This window comes from Scyliorhinus canicula, chromosome 1, assembly GCF_902713615.1.
Source record: "Scyliorhinus canicula chromosome 1, sScyCan1.1, whole genome shotgun sequence".
NCBI classification, from domain to species: domain Eukaryota; kingdom Metazoa; phylum Chordata; class Chondrichthyes; order Carcharhiniformes; family Scyliorhinidae; genus Scyliorhinus; species Scyliorhinus canicula.
Window position 1 is genome coordinate 297,228,775 of NC_052146.1, and position 14,031 is coordinate 297,242,805.

The 14,031-nt window shown below is 61.2% G+C and overlaps 1 protein-coding gene across 9 annotated transcripts in view; it reads left to right on the top strand.

Moving 5' to 3' along the window:
- Positions 1–3,632: 3,632 nt before the first annotated feature.
- wdr27 (WD repeat domain 27) overlaps positions 3,633–14,031 on the top strand; it is a 599,569-nt gene continuing 589,170 nt past the window's right edge. For 8 of the 9 annotated variants that reach the window (XR_005462840.1, XM_038815943.1, XM_038815902.1 and 5 more), the window contains exon 1: positions 3,633–3,989. The gene's annotated coding sequence lies outside the window, so the exon portion shown is untranslated. Of the gene's footprint in view, positions 3,990–10,575; positions 10,642–14,031 lie in introns of those variants that run through there. The other variant, XM_038815910.1, reaches the window with a different exon arrangement.

The following is a 14,031-nucleotide window of genomic DNA, read 5'->3' on the forward strand; positions in this document are numbered from 1 at the left end:
CCCAAACACACACAGGACAAACAAACACAGAGGGGGGAGAAGGAGTGGAATAAGGGGTTAATTGCAAAAGAGAGATAAGTGTTCTTGCTTCCAATGTTGAAGTCTCTGCAGCAGGCTATCCTCCCTGAATGCTGAGTGATAGAAGCCACATGTGTACTGTTAGGGATGTTCTCCTGGCAGCAGCATTCAGTCAGTGCTCCCAGACAGTATGATTTCCACTGGAACAGCCTCTTAATTCTTAAGACTCCATGACTCACCTCAGCCTTGCTCCAGCCTGGGTATTAAACTTAATTGGTTTCTAGTGTCACCAGAATGACCCGCAATCTTCCTGAGGAAGGAACAAAAGCCCCACACGAGATTTTCAGAGAGGTTTAAACATGTAAGGGAGAGAATCGGAGTAGCTGCTTCCAGCTCTGATCTCAAAAACAAAATGGAAAGGAAAAATCAGCCCCACTGGGAAAGATACATCCAGAGAAATCAGAACCAATTAGCATACACTATTGGCAAATACCGGCAATCTCAAATCTTTCTGGAATTTGCTGGTTTGAAATGCAAATAGTTTCCTGCAGACTGTCTTGCCTGAAGGTCACAGATCAGTCTTCAGTTTACATCTTTGTCCTCAGCCTTAATCACCTCCATTTACATTCCTTTAGTCTTCTGTCCTTGACATCTTTGTCAATCTCCACCTATCGATGTCCCACCACTTCATAAATCTGACTCAATTTCGAGTTCTCTCTCGCTTTGACAAAGAGACACCCAGACTCGACATTAGCTCCCTTTTCTCTTCACAGATGCTGTCAGACCTGCTGAGATTGTCCAATATTTTCTGTTTTTATTTCAGTTTACCCAATCCAGGCTTCTGCTCGAATTAACGGTAAACCACTTTGCCTTAAAGTCATCAATCATCCATGGACAAAAATTGTAAGAACACAAAAAAACAAAATTAAAAGGAAAAGAAGGTTTAACCAGGAGGATCTTTACAGTAAGGGGCCTTTCTGTGTTGAAAACTGTGTGAACGTTGCCCTACATTACTTCAAGAGTAAATAATTTACTGCAAAGTGTTTCCCAACTTTCTGGAAGGGCAAAAGGAATTCTTTCTTGCAATTATTTCCAAACAAAAATTGGTATTGTAGGACTTATTTGTTACATTCGTTCTGGGTGTTTTAATGCAATCATGTATTGCCCAATATTGGTTTAATACGGCTAATAATAAATACTCTCTAGTAATACACTAAAAACACCAATTTAGTCAGTTACTGGGGGATAGAACAAAGAAAATTACAGCACAGGAACAGGCCCAACGGCCCTCCAGCCTGCGCCGATCCAGATCCTGTATCTAAACCTGTTGCCTATTTTCCAAGGATCTACTTCCCTCTGTTCCCCGCCCGTTCATATATCTATCTAGATGCATCTTAAATGATGCTATCGTGCCCACCTCTACCACCTCCGCTGGCAAAGCGTTCCAGGCACCCACCACCCTCTGCGTAAAAACCTTTCCACGCACATCTCCCTTAAACTTTCCCCCTCTCACCTTGAAAACGTGACCCCTTGTAATTGACACCCCCACTCTTGGAAAAAGCTTGTTGCTATCCACCCTGTCCATACCTCTCATAATTTTGTAGACCTCAATCAGGTCCCCCCTCAACCTCCGTCTTTCCAACAAAAACAATCCTAATCTACTCAACCTTTCTTCATTGCTAGCACCCTCCATACCAGGCAACATCCTGGTGAACCTCCTCTGCACCCTCTCTAAAGCATCTACATCCTTCTGGTAATGTGGCGACCAGAACTGCACGCAGTATTCCAAATGTGGCCTAACCAAAGTCCTATACAACTGTAACATGACCTGCCGACTCTTGTACTCAATACCCCGTCCAATGAAGGCAAGCATGCTGTATGCCTTCTTGACCACTCTATCGACCTGCGTTGCCACCTTCAGGGTACAATGGACCTGAACTCCCAGATCTCTCTGTATATCAATTTTCCCCAGGACTCTTCCATTGACCGTATAGTCCGCTCTTGAATTAGATCTCCCAAAATGCATCACCTCGCATTTGCCTGGATTGAAGTCCATCTGCCATTTCTCTGTCCAACTCTCCAATCTATCTATATTTTGTTGTATTCTCTGACAGTCCTCCTCGCTATCTGCAACTCCACCAATCTTAGTATCATCTGCAAACTTGCTAATCAGACCACCTATACCTTTGTCCAGATCATTTATGTATATCACAAACAACATAGATCCAATTAATTTAAAGCAGAAAAAAGGCTTGAAATAGTTATTTTATTTATGCCTTAAATCGTACTTATATAAAGGAATGCGCCTAGGTATGAATTATTGGTGAGCCTTGTATCAAATTGATATAATTTCAGCTTTCCATTGTCATCTAAGCCACTTCAGAAGGTGTAGGCAAATAGACATTAGCTAACTACATTGGCTTCGGGTATATATGCCTTGGATTTCCACTACCCAGAGAAAAACAATTGGGTTTAGGTTCTCTGCATGAACCAATGGTAGATTTTATGGTTTTTCTCTCATTTTGGGGTTATACTTGAAAGGTCAACCAACCCTTTTCATACTTACAAACGTTTATTCACTTGTTTCTGTCTGGTCTACTGAGCATCTCCAGCAGCTGCTGTTTTGCAAGTCTTTGAGGGATTGGTTCCAGGGAGGCCACAAAAAAAGGGAAGTTTAAATACAAATGAAGAACAGGGTTCAACCTAATGAGTGATTTCCAGAAATACAGAGTCCAGAACCAGCAAGGTCCAAAAGCAGCTCATCTTTTAAATTCCCTCCGTCTCATTGACATTGAAATAGCTGGAGGTTTATTTTAGCTCTTTAGCCATGTTGGGTTTGATTATTCCAAGTCCTCCTTCATCAGCAATCCCTTGGAGATTGAGGATAAACTTGCTTCCACTATGGTTTGATGAGTTCAGAGATGGTTGATCAGTCCAATGTGCAATCTGCAGACACTGTCACAAGTGGGGCAGTGATGCTTGAAGGGTTGGATTGATGGCTTATCTGGAGGTTTGTGAGCTCTCGTGAGTGCTTTGCCTTCACCTCTGCACGTTCCCAAAAAAGTCTCTCCGTGTTTTGGTTCACAGGCTGAGGGACTCCCTTTAGTCAGCGGGGATGTTTGACCTCTTCAGCGATGCTTTGAGGATTTCCCCACAGCGTTTCCGCTGTCCTCAGGGGAGTTGACTGCAGCCACTGAGCAGTTGCCTCGGGCGTCTAGTGTCAGGCTGAGGGACTCCCTTTAGTCAGCGGGGATGTTTGACCTCTTCAGCGATGCTTTGAGGATTTCCCCACAGCGTTTCCGCTGTCCTCAGGGGAGTTGACTGCAGCCACTGAGCAGTTGCCTCGGGCGTCTAGTGTCAGGCAGACAAAACAACATGTGCCAACTAGCGGAGCTGGTTCTGAGTGATTCGCGTCATGTTGGTTTGGGAGAGCACACTGCTATTTGACCACCTGATTTATCAATGGTTAAGCTTTAAAAAAAAAATTCCAATTAAGGGGCAACTTATCACCGAACCTGCACATCTTTTGGGTTGTGAGGGTGAGACCCACGCAGATACGGGCAGAATGTGCAAACGCGGCACGGACAGTGACCCGGGGCGGGATTGAACCTGAGACCTCGGCGCCCAAAGGCAGCTGTGCTAACCACTGCACCACCTAGCAATGATCAACCTGTGGATGCGGATTGCCTCAAACATACTATTTGACTTTTAAAAATTCCAAGTTTGGCTGGAAAATGTTCCAAGTTCTGCCCTGCCCGAGGCAACTTTCAGCACAGGCCAGGATGGGCAGAACGGCCTCATTCGAACCGCAGTTCCCTCTACCGCCTTCAGCCTGCACGGTTTTGAGTTTGTCAACCTCCGCCTTTCGCTGCCCTTTCTGATCCTCGGGATGATCCGTCCGCCGGCGCCGCTGCCATGGGAGACTGCGAGCGGGGAAGACGCTGAGGGGGCAACCTCGGTCCTCACCAAACGTACGGACTTTATTTTTTGACCTTTTCTGACTCACGACATGAGCGGCGGGAAGCGGCACCGGCAGCCCACGAGGAGGCAGCGGGATGAAGCCCCCTCTCCTCCCAATGCCGCGCGCCCCCCCAACCGCTAGCCCGCGCGCGCAACCGAGGATCACGCATGCGTGCGCGGTGCCAGACACAGGCAGCAGCGCATGCTCTCCCCTCCCCCCCACCGCACCCCCTCCCCCTCCCCCCCCCCACCGCACCCCCTCCCCCCCCCCACCGCACCCCCTCCCCCCCCCCACCGCACCCCCTCCCCTCCCCCCCCCCCACCGCACCCCCTCCCCTCCCCCCCCCCCCCCCACCGCACCCCCTCCCCTCCCCCCCCCCACCGCACCCCCTCCCCTCCCCCCCCCCCACCGCACCCCCTCCCCTCCCCCCCACCGCACCCCCTCCCCTCCCCCCCACCGCACCCCCTCCCCCCCCCCACCGCACCCCCCCCCCTCCCTCCCCACCCCGTCCCCTCCCTCCCCACCCCGTCTCCCTCCCTCCCCACCCCGTCTCCCTCCCTCCCCACCCCGTCTCCCTCCCTCCCCACCCCGTCCCCTCCCTACCCCGTCTCCCTCCCTCCCCACCCCGTCTCCCTCCCTCCCCACCCCGTCTCCCTCCCTCCCAACCCCGTCTCCCTCCCTCCCCACCCCCGTCTCCCTCCCTCCCCACCCCGTCTCCCTCCCTCCCCACCCCGTCTCCCTCCCTCCCCACCCCGTCCCCTCCCTCCCACCCCGTCCCCTCCCTCCCCACCCCGTCCCCTCCCTCCCCACCCCGTCCCCTCCCTCCCCCCCCGTCCCCTCCCTCCCCACCCCTCCCCTCCCCTCCCCCCCCCCCCCCTCCCCCTCCCCCACCCCCCCGCCCCACCCCGCCCCCTCGCCCCACCCCGCCCCCTCGCCCCACCCCGCGCCCTCGCCCCACCCCGCGCCCTCGCCCCCCCCCGCTCCCTCGCCCCACCCCGCGCCCTCGCCCCACCCCGCCCCCTCGCCCCACCCCGCCCCCTCGCCCCACCCCGCGCCCTCGCCCCACCCCGTCCCCTCGCCCCACCCCGTCCCCTCGCCCCACCCCGTCCCCTCGCCCCACCCCGTCCCCTCGCCCCACCCCGTCCCCTCGCCCCCCCCGTCCCCTCGCCCCACCCCACCCTGTCCCCTCGCCCCACCCCACCCTGTCCCCTCGCCCCCCCCACCCTGTCCCCTCGCCCCCCCCACCCTGTCCCCTCGCCCCCCCCCACCCTGTCCCCTCGCCCCCCCCCACCCTGTCCCCTCGCCCCCCCCACCCTGTCCCCTCGCCCCCCCACCCTGTCCCCTCGCCCCCCCCACCCTGTCCCCTCGCCCCCCCCACCCTGTCCCCTCGCCCCCCCCCCCACCCTGTCCCCTCCCCCCCCCCCCACCCTGTCCCCCCGCCCCCCCCCCCACCCTGTCCCCTCGCCCCCCCCCACCCTGTCCCCTCGCCCCCCCCCCCTGTCCCCTCGCCCCCCCACCCCCCTGTCCCCTCGCCCCCCCCCCCCTGTCCCATCGCCCCCCCACCCTGTCCCATCGCCCCCCCCAACCCTGTCCCCTCGCCCCCCCCACCCTGTCCCCTCGCCCCCCCCACCCTGTCCCCTCGCCCCCCCCACCCTGTCCCCTCGCCCCCCCCCACCCTGTCCCCTCGCCCCCCCCACCCTGTCCCCCTCGCCCCCCCCCACCCTGTCCCCTCGCCCCCCCCCACCCTGTCCCCTCGCGCCCCCCCCCACCCTGTCCCCTCGCCCCCCACCCCCACCCTGTCCCCTCGCCCCCCCCCCCACCCTGTCCCCTCGCCCCCCCCCCCCCCTGTCCCCTCGCCCCCCCCCCCCCCCTGTCCCCTCGCCCCCCCACCCCCTGTCCCCTCGCCCCCCCACCCCCTGTCTCCTCGCCCCCCCACCCCCTGTCTCCTCGCCCCCCCACCCCCTGTCCCCTCGCCCCCCCCACCCTGTCCCCTCGCCCCCCCCACCCTGTCCCTCGCCCCCCCCCACCCTGTCCCCTCGCCCCCCCCCACCCTGTCCCCTCGCCCCCCCCACCCTGTCCCCTCGCCCCCCCCACCCTGTCCCTCGCCCCCCCCCACCCTGTCCCCTCGCCCCCCCCACCCTGTCCCCTCGCCCCCCCCCCACCCTGTCCCCTCCCCCCTCCCCACCCTGTCCCCTCCCCCCTCGCCCACCCTGTCCCCTCCCCCCTCGCCCCACCCTGTCCCCTCCCCCCTCGCCCCACCCTGTCCCCTCCCCCCTCGCCCCACCCTGTCCCCTCCCCCCACCCTGTCCCCTCCCCCCACCCTGTCCCCTCCCCCCACCCTGTCCCCTCCCCCCACCCCACCCTGTCCCCTCCCCCCACCCCACCCTGTCCCCTCCCCCCACCCCACCCTGTCCCCTCCCCCCACCCCACCCTGTCCCCTCCCCCCACCCCACCCTGTCCCCTCCCCCCCCCACCCTGTCCCCTCCCCCCACCCCACCCTGTCCCCTCCCCCCATCCCCACCCTGTCCCCTCCCCCCTCCCCACCCTGTCCCCTCCCCCCACCCCACCCTGTCCCCTCCCCCCCCCCACCCTGTCCCCTCCCCCCACCCCACCCTGTCCCCTCCCCCCACCCCCCCTGTCCCCTCTCCCCATCCCCACTCTGTCCCCTCCCCCCATCCCCACCCTGTCCCCCCCCCCCACCCCACCCTGTCCCCTCCCCCCACCCACCCTGTCCCCTCCCCCCACCCCACCCTGTCCCCTCCCCCCACCCCACCCTGTCCCCTCCCCCCCACCCCACCCTGTCCCTCCCCCCCCACCCCACCCTGTCCCCTCCCCCCACCCCACCCTGTCCCCTCCCCCCACCCCACCCTGTCCCCTCCCCCCATCCCCACCCTGTCCCCTCCCCCCACCCCACCCTGTCCCCCCCCCCCACCCCACCCTGTCCCCTCCCCCCACCCCACCCTGTCCCCCCCCCCACCCCACCCTGTCCCCTCCCCCCCCCCACCTGTCCCCTCCCCCCACCCCACCCTGTCCCCCCCCCACCCCACCCTGTCCCCTCCCCCCACCCCACCCTGTCCCCTCCCCCCACCCCACCCTGTCCCCTCCCCCCACCCCACCCTGTCCCCTCCCCCCACCCCACCCTGTCCCTCCCCCCCACCCCACCCTGTTCCCCTCCCCCCCCCCCCCTGTCCCCTCCCCCTCCCCACCCTGTCCCCTCCCCCACCCCACCCTGTCCCCTCCCCCCCCCCCACCCTGTCCCCTCCCCCCACCCCCCCTGTCCCCTCCCCCATCCCCACCCTGTCCCCTCCCCCCACCCCCCCTGTCCCCTCCCCCCATCCCCACTCTGTCCCCTCCCCCCATCCCCACCCTGTCCCCCCCCCCCCCACCCCCTGTCCCCTCCCCCCACCCCACCCGTCCCCCCCCCCCCCCCCCACCCTGTCCCCACCCCCCACCCCACCTGTCCCCACCCGTCCCCTCCCCACCCTGTCCCCTCCCCACCCTGTCCCCTCCCCACCCTGTCCCCTCCCCACCCCACCCTGTCCCTCCCCACCCCACCCTGTCCCCTCCCCACCCCCACCCTGTCCCCCTCCCCCCTGTCCCCTCCCCACCCTGTCCCCTCCCCACCCCGTCCCCTCCCCACCCTGTCCCCTCCCCACCCCGTCCCCTCCCCACCCCTCCCCTCCCCACCCCGTCCCCTCCCCACCCCGTCCCCTCCCCACCACCCCCCCCCACCCCACCCCGTCCCCTCCCCACCCCGTCCCCCTCCCCACCCCGTCCCCTCCCCACCCCCTCCCCTCCCCGTCCCCTCCCCACCCCCCCCCCTCCCCCACCCCGCCCCTCCCCCACCCCGCCCCTCGCCCACACCGCCCCTCGCCCACACCGCCCCTCGCCCACACCGCCCCTCGCCCACACCGCCCCTCGCCCACACCGCCCCTCGCCCACCCTGTCCCCTCGCCCACCCTGTCCCCTCGCCCACCCTGTCCCCTCGCCCACCCTGTCCCCTCGCCCACCCTGACCCTCCCAACACACCCTTCCCCTCCAACACACCCTTCCCCTCCAACACACCCACCATACCTTTCCCCCCCACAGTCACCCACCATACCCTTTCCCCCCACAGACACCCATCATACCCTTCCCCCCACAGACACCCACCATACCCTTTCCCCCCCCCACAGTCATCCACCATATCCTTTCCCCCCCACAGTCACCCACCATACCCTTTCCCCCCACAGTCACCCACCATACCCTTTCCCCCCCACAGTCACCCACCATACCCTTTCCCCCCACAGTCACCCACATACCCTTTCCCCCCCACAGACACCCACCATACCCTTTCCCCCCACAGTCACCCACCATATCCTTTCCCCCCCACAGACACCCACCGCACCCTGTCTGCCCCCACATGCACCCCCACCATACTCTCACCTTCCCACACCGTGTTCCGCACACTCAACCCCTCCACCACATCTTGCCCCCCACATTCATCCCCCCGTACCCTACATTCACCCCCCCGTACCCTACATTCACCCCCCGTACCCTACATTCACCCCCCGTACCCTACATTCACCCCCCCGTACCCTACATTCACCCCCCGTACCCTACATTCACCCCCTCCCCCGTACCCTACATTCACCCCGTACCCTACATTCACCCCCTCCCCTACATTCACCCTCTCCCTTCCTACACACCCTACATTCACCCCCTCCCCCCCTACACACCCTACATTCACCCCCTCCCTCCTACACACCCTACATTCACCCCCTCCCCCCTACACACCCTACATTCACCTCCTCCCCCCTACACACCCTACATTTACCCCCTACACACCCTGTTCCCCACACTCCCCACCAACCACACCCTGTCCCCCACACTCCCCACCAACCACACCCTGTCCCTCACACTCCCCACCAAACACACCCTGTCCCCCACACTCCCCACCAACCACACCCTGTCCCCCACACTCCCCACCAACCACACCCTGTCCCTCACACTCCCCACCAACCACACCCTGTCCCCCATACTCCCCACCAACCACAACCTGTCCCCCACACTCCCCACCAACCACACCCTGTCCCTCACACTCCCCACCAACCCCACCCTGTCCCTCACACTCCCCACCAACCCCACCCTGTCCCCCACACTCCCCACCAACCACACCCTGTCCCCCACACTCCCCACCAACCACACCCTGTCCCTCACACACCCCACCAACCACACCCTGTCCCTCACACTCCCCACCAACCCCACCCTGTCCCTCACACTCCCCACCAACCCCACCCTGTCCCCCACACTCCCCACCAACCACACCCTGTCCCTCACACACCCCACCAACCACACCCTGTCCCTCACACTCCCCACCAACCCCACCCTGTCCCTCACACTCCCCACCAACCCCACCCTGTCCCCCACACTCCCCACCAACCACACCCTGTCCCCCACACTCCCCACCAACCACACCCTGTCCCTCACACTCCCCACCAACCACACCCTGTCCCCCACCAACCACACCCTGTCCCCCACCAACCACACCCTGTCCCTCACACTCCACACTCTGTCCCCCACACTCCCCACCAACCCCACCCTGTCCCTCACACTCCCCACCCTGTCCCTCACACTCCCCACCCTGTCCCTCACACTCCCCACCCTGTCCCCCAAGCGCCCCACCCTGTCCCCCAAACTCCCCACCCTGTCCCCCACACTCCCCACCCTGTCCCCCACACTCCCCACCCTGTTCCCCCACACTCCCCACTCTGTCCCCACACTCCCCACCCTGTCCCCCACACTCCCCACCCTGTCCCCCACACTCCCCACCCTGTCCCCCACACTCCCCACCCTGTCCCTCACACTCCCCACCCTGTCCCTCCCACTCCCCACCCTGTCCCTCACACTCCCCACCCTGTCCCTCACACTCCCCACCCTGTCCCTCACACTCCCCACCCTGCCCCTCACACTCCCCACCCTGCCCCTCACACTCCCCACCCTGCCCCTCACACTCCCCACCCGGCCCCTCACACTCCCCACCCGGCCCCTCACACTCCCCACCCGGCCCCTCACACTCCTCACCCGGCCCCTCACACTCCCCACCCGGCCCCTCACACTCCCCACCCGGTCCCTCACACTCCCCACCCGGTCCCTCACACTCCCCACCCTGTCCCCTCACACTCCCCACCCTGTCCCCTCACACTCCCCACCCTGTCCCCTCACACTCCCCACCCTGTCCCCTCACACTCCCCACCCTGTCCCCTCACACTCCCCACCCTGTCCCCTCACACTCCCCACCCTGTCCCCTCACACTCCCCACCCTGTCCCCTCACACTCCCCACCCTGTCCCCTCACACTCCCCACCCTGTCCCCTCACACTCCCCACCCTGTCCCCTCACACTCCCCACCCTGTCCCCTCACACTCCCCACCCTGTCCCCTCACACTCCCCACCCTGTCCCCTCACACTCCCCACCCTGTCCCCTCACACTCCCCACCCTGTCCCCTCACACTCCCCACCCTGTCCCCTCACACTCCCCACCCTGTCCCCTCACACTCCCCTGTTCCTGTCTCCCTCATCCCGGCCAGAACCTGTCCTTTGCACTCCTCGACCAAATCCTGTCCCTCATTCCCGCCGGCTGAACGTTGTCCTTCACTCTCCTCAACCAGATCCTGGTTCTGGGTAATCACATGATCTCGTTGGAGTGGAAGTTTCCAATCTAACTCATTGCACAATCGTAAATTCCTACCTGAAGTCCACTGATCTATTACTGGTCCATCCAATTTTCTGTTCCGCCCGTGATGATTTCCCGACAGGTGGGAGCAGAAAATTCAACCCTTAGACTCTCAAACAGCCTGCGTTTGGAACCATTACTTTGGTAATTTGTAACAGGGGCTCCCTCTGTCAGACTGGAAACGGTAACAGGGCTCCGCCTGTCATTCTGGAAACGGTAACGGGGTTCCCTCTGTAATACTGGACACGGTAACGGGGCTCCCTCTGTAATACCAGAAACGGTATCGGGGTTCCCTCTGTCATACTGGAAACGGTAACGGGGCTCCCTCTGTCAGACTGGAAACGGTAACGGGGCTCCCTCTGTAATACTGGACACGGTAACGGGGCTCCCTCTGTCATACTGGAAACGGTAACGGGGCCCCCTCTGTCAGACTGAAAACGGTAACGGGGCTCCCTCTGTCAGACTGGAAACGGTAACGGGGCTCCGTCTGTAATACTGGAAACGGTAACGGGGCTCCCTCTGTAATACTGGAAACGGTATCGGGGCTCCCTCTGTCATACTGGAAACGGTAACGGGGCCCCCTCTGTCAGACTGAAAACGGTAACGGGGCTCCCTCTGTCAGACTGGAAACGGTAACGAGGCTCCGTCTGTAATACTGGAAACGGTAACGGGGCTCCCTCTGTCAGACTGGAAACGGTAACGGGGCTCCCTCTGTCAGACTGGAAACGGTAACAGGGCTCCGCCTGTCATTCTGGAAACGGTAACGGGGTTCCCTCTGTCACACTGGAAACGGTAACGGGGCTCCCTCTGTCAGACTGGAAACGGTAACGGGGCTCCCTCTGTCAGACTGGAAACGGTAACGGGGCTCCCTCTGTCAGACTGGAAACGGTAACGGGGCTCCTTCTGTAATACTGGAAACGGTAACGGGGCTCCCTCTGTAATACTGGAAACGGTAACGGGGCTCCCTCTGCCACACTGGAAACGGTAACGGGGCTCCCTCTGTAATACTGGAAACGGTAACGGGGCTCCCTCTGTAATACTGGAAACGGTAACGGGGCCCCCTCTGTCAGACTGGAAACAGTAACGGGGCTCCCTCTGTAATACTTGAAACGGTAACGGGGCTCCCTCTCTAATACGGGAAACGGTAACGGGGCTCCCTCTGTCAGACTGGAAACGGTAACGGGGCTCCTTCTGTCAGACTGGAAACGGTAACGGGGCTCCCTCTGTAATACTGGAAACGGTAACGGGGCTCCATCTGTAATACTGGACACGGTAACGGGGCTCCCTCTGTCACACTGGAAACGGTAACGGGGCTCCCTCTGTCAGACTGGAAACGGTAACGGGGCTCCCTCTGTAATACTGGACACGGTAACGGGGCTCCGTCTGTAATACTGGAAACGGTAACGGGGCTCCCTCTGTCACACTGGAAACGGTAACGGGGCTCCCTCTGTAATACTGGAAACGGTAACGGGGCTCCCTCTGTAATACTGGAAACGGTAACGGGGCTCCCTCTGTAATACTGGAAACGGTAACGGGGCTCCCTCTGTAATACTGGAAACGGTAACGGGGCTCCGTCTGTAATACTGGAAACAGTAACGGGGCCCCCTCTGTAATACTGGAAATGGTAACGGGGCTCCCTCTGTCAGACTGGAAACGGTATCGGGGCTCCGTCTGTAATACTGGAAACGGTAACGGGGCTCCCTCTGTCACACTGGAAACGGTAACGGGGCTCCCTCTGTAATACTGGAAACGGTAACGGGGCTCCCTCTGTAATACCGGAAACGGTAACGGGGCTCCCTCTGTAATACTGGAAACGGTAACGGGGCTCCCTCTGTAATACTGGAAACGGTAACGGGGCTCCGTCTGTAATACTGGAAACAGTAACGGGGCCCCCTCTGTAATACTGGAAATGGTAACGGGGCTCCCTCTGTCAGACTGGAAACGGTAACGGGGCTCCCTCTGTCTGACTGGAAACGGTAACGGGGCTCCCTGTGTAATACTGGAAACGGTAACGGGGCTCCCTCTGTCATACTGGAAACGGTAACGGGGCTCCCTCTGCAATACTGGAAATGGTATCGGGGCTCCTTCTGTCACACTGGAAACGGTAACGGGACTCCCTCTGTAATACTGGAAACAGTAACGGGGCTCCTTCTGTAATACTGGAAACGGTAACGGGGCTCCCTCTGTCAGACTGGAAACGGTAACGGGGCTCCCTCTGTCAGACTGGAAACGGTAACGGGGCTCCGTCTGTAATACTGGAAACGGTAATGGGGCTCCTCTGTCATACTGGAAACGGTAACGGGGCTCCCTCTGTAATACTGGAAACGGTAACGGGGCTCCCTCTGTAATACTGGAAACGGTAACGGGGCTCCCTCTGTCACACTGGAAACGGTAACGGGGCTCCCTGTGTAATACTGGAAACGGTAACGGGGCTCCCTCTGCCACACTGGAAACGGTAACGGGGCTCCCTCTGTAATACTGGAAACGGTAACGGGGCTCCCTCTGTAATACTGGAAACGGTAACGGGGCTCCCTCTGTAATACTGGACACGGTAACGAGGCTCCCTCTGTAATACTGGAAACGGTAACGGGGCTCCCTCTGTAATACTGGAAACGGTAACGGGGCTCCGTCTGTAATACTGGAAACGGTAACGGGGCTCCCTCTGTCATACTGGAAACGGTAACGGGGCTCCCTCTGTCATACTGGAAACGGTAACGGGGCTCCCTCTGTCACACTGGAAACGGTAACGGGGCTCCCTCTGTAATACTGGAAACGGTAACGGGGCTCCCTCTGTAATACTGGAAACGGTAACGGGGCTCCCTCTGTCATACTGGAAACGGTAACGGGGCTCCCTCTGTAATACTGGAAACGGTAACGGGGCTCCCTCTGTCACACTGGAAACAGTAACGGGGCTCCCTCTGTCAGACTGGAAACGGTAACGGGGCTCCCTCTGTAATACTGGAAACGGTAACGGGGTTCCCTCTGTAATACTGGAAACGGTAACGGGGCTCCCTCTGTAATACTGGAAACGGTAACGGGGCTCCCTCTGTCACACTGGAAACGGTAACGGGGCCCCCTGTGTAATACTGGAAACGGTAACGGGGCTCCCTCTGTCACACTGGAAACGGTAACGGGGCTCCGTCTGTAATACTGGAAACGGTAACGGGGCTCCCTCTGTCACACTGGAAACAGTAACGGGGCTCCCTCTGCCACACTGGAAACGGTAACGGGGCTCCCTCTGTAATACTGGAAACGGTAACGGGGCTCCCTCTGTAATACTGGAAACGGTAACGGGGTTCCCTCTGTAATACTGGAAACGGTAACGGGGCTCCCTCTGC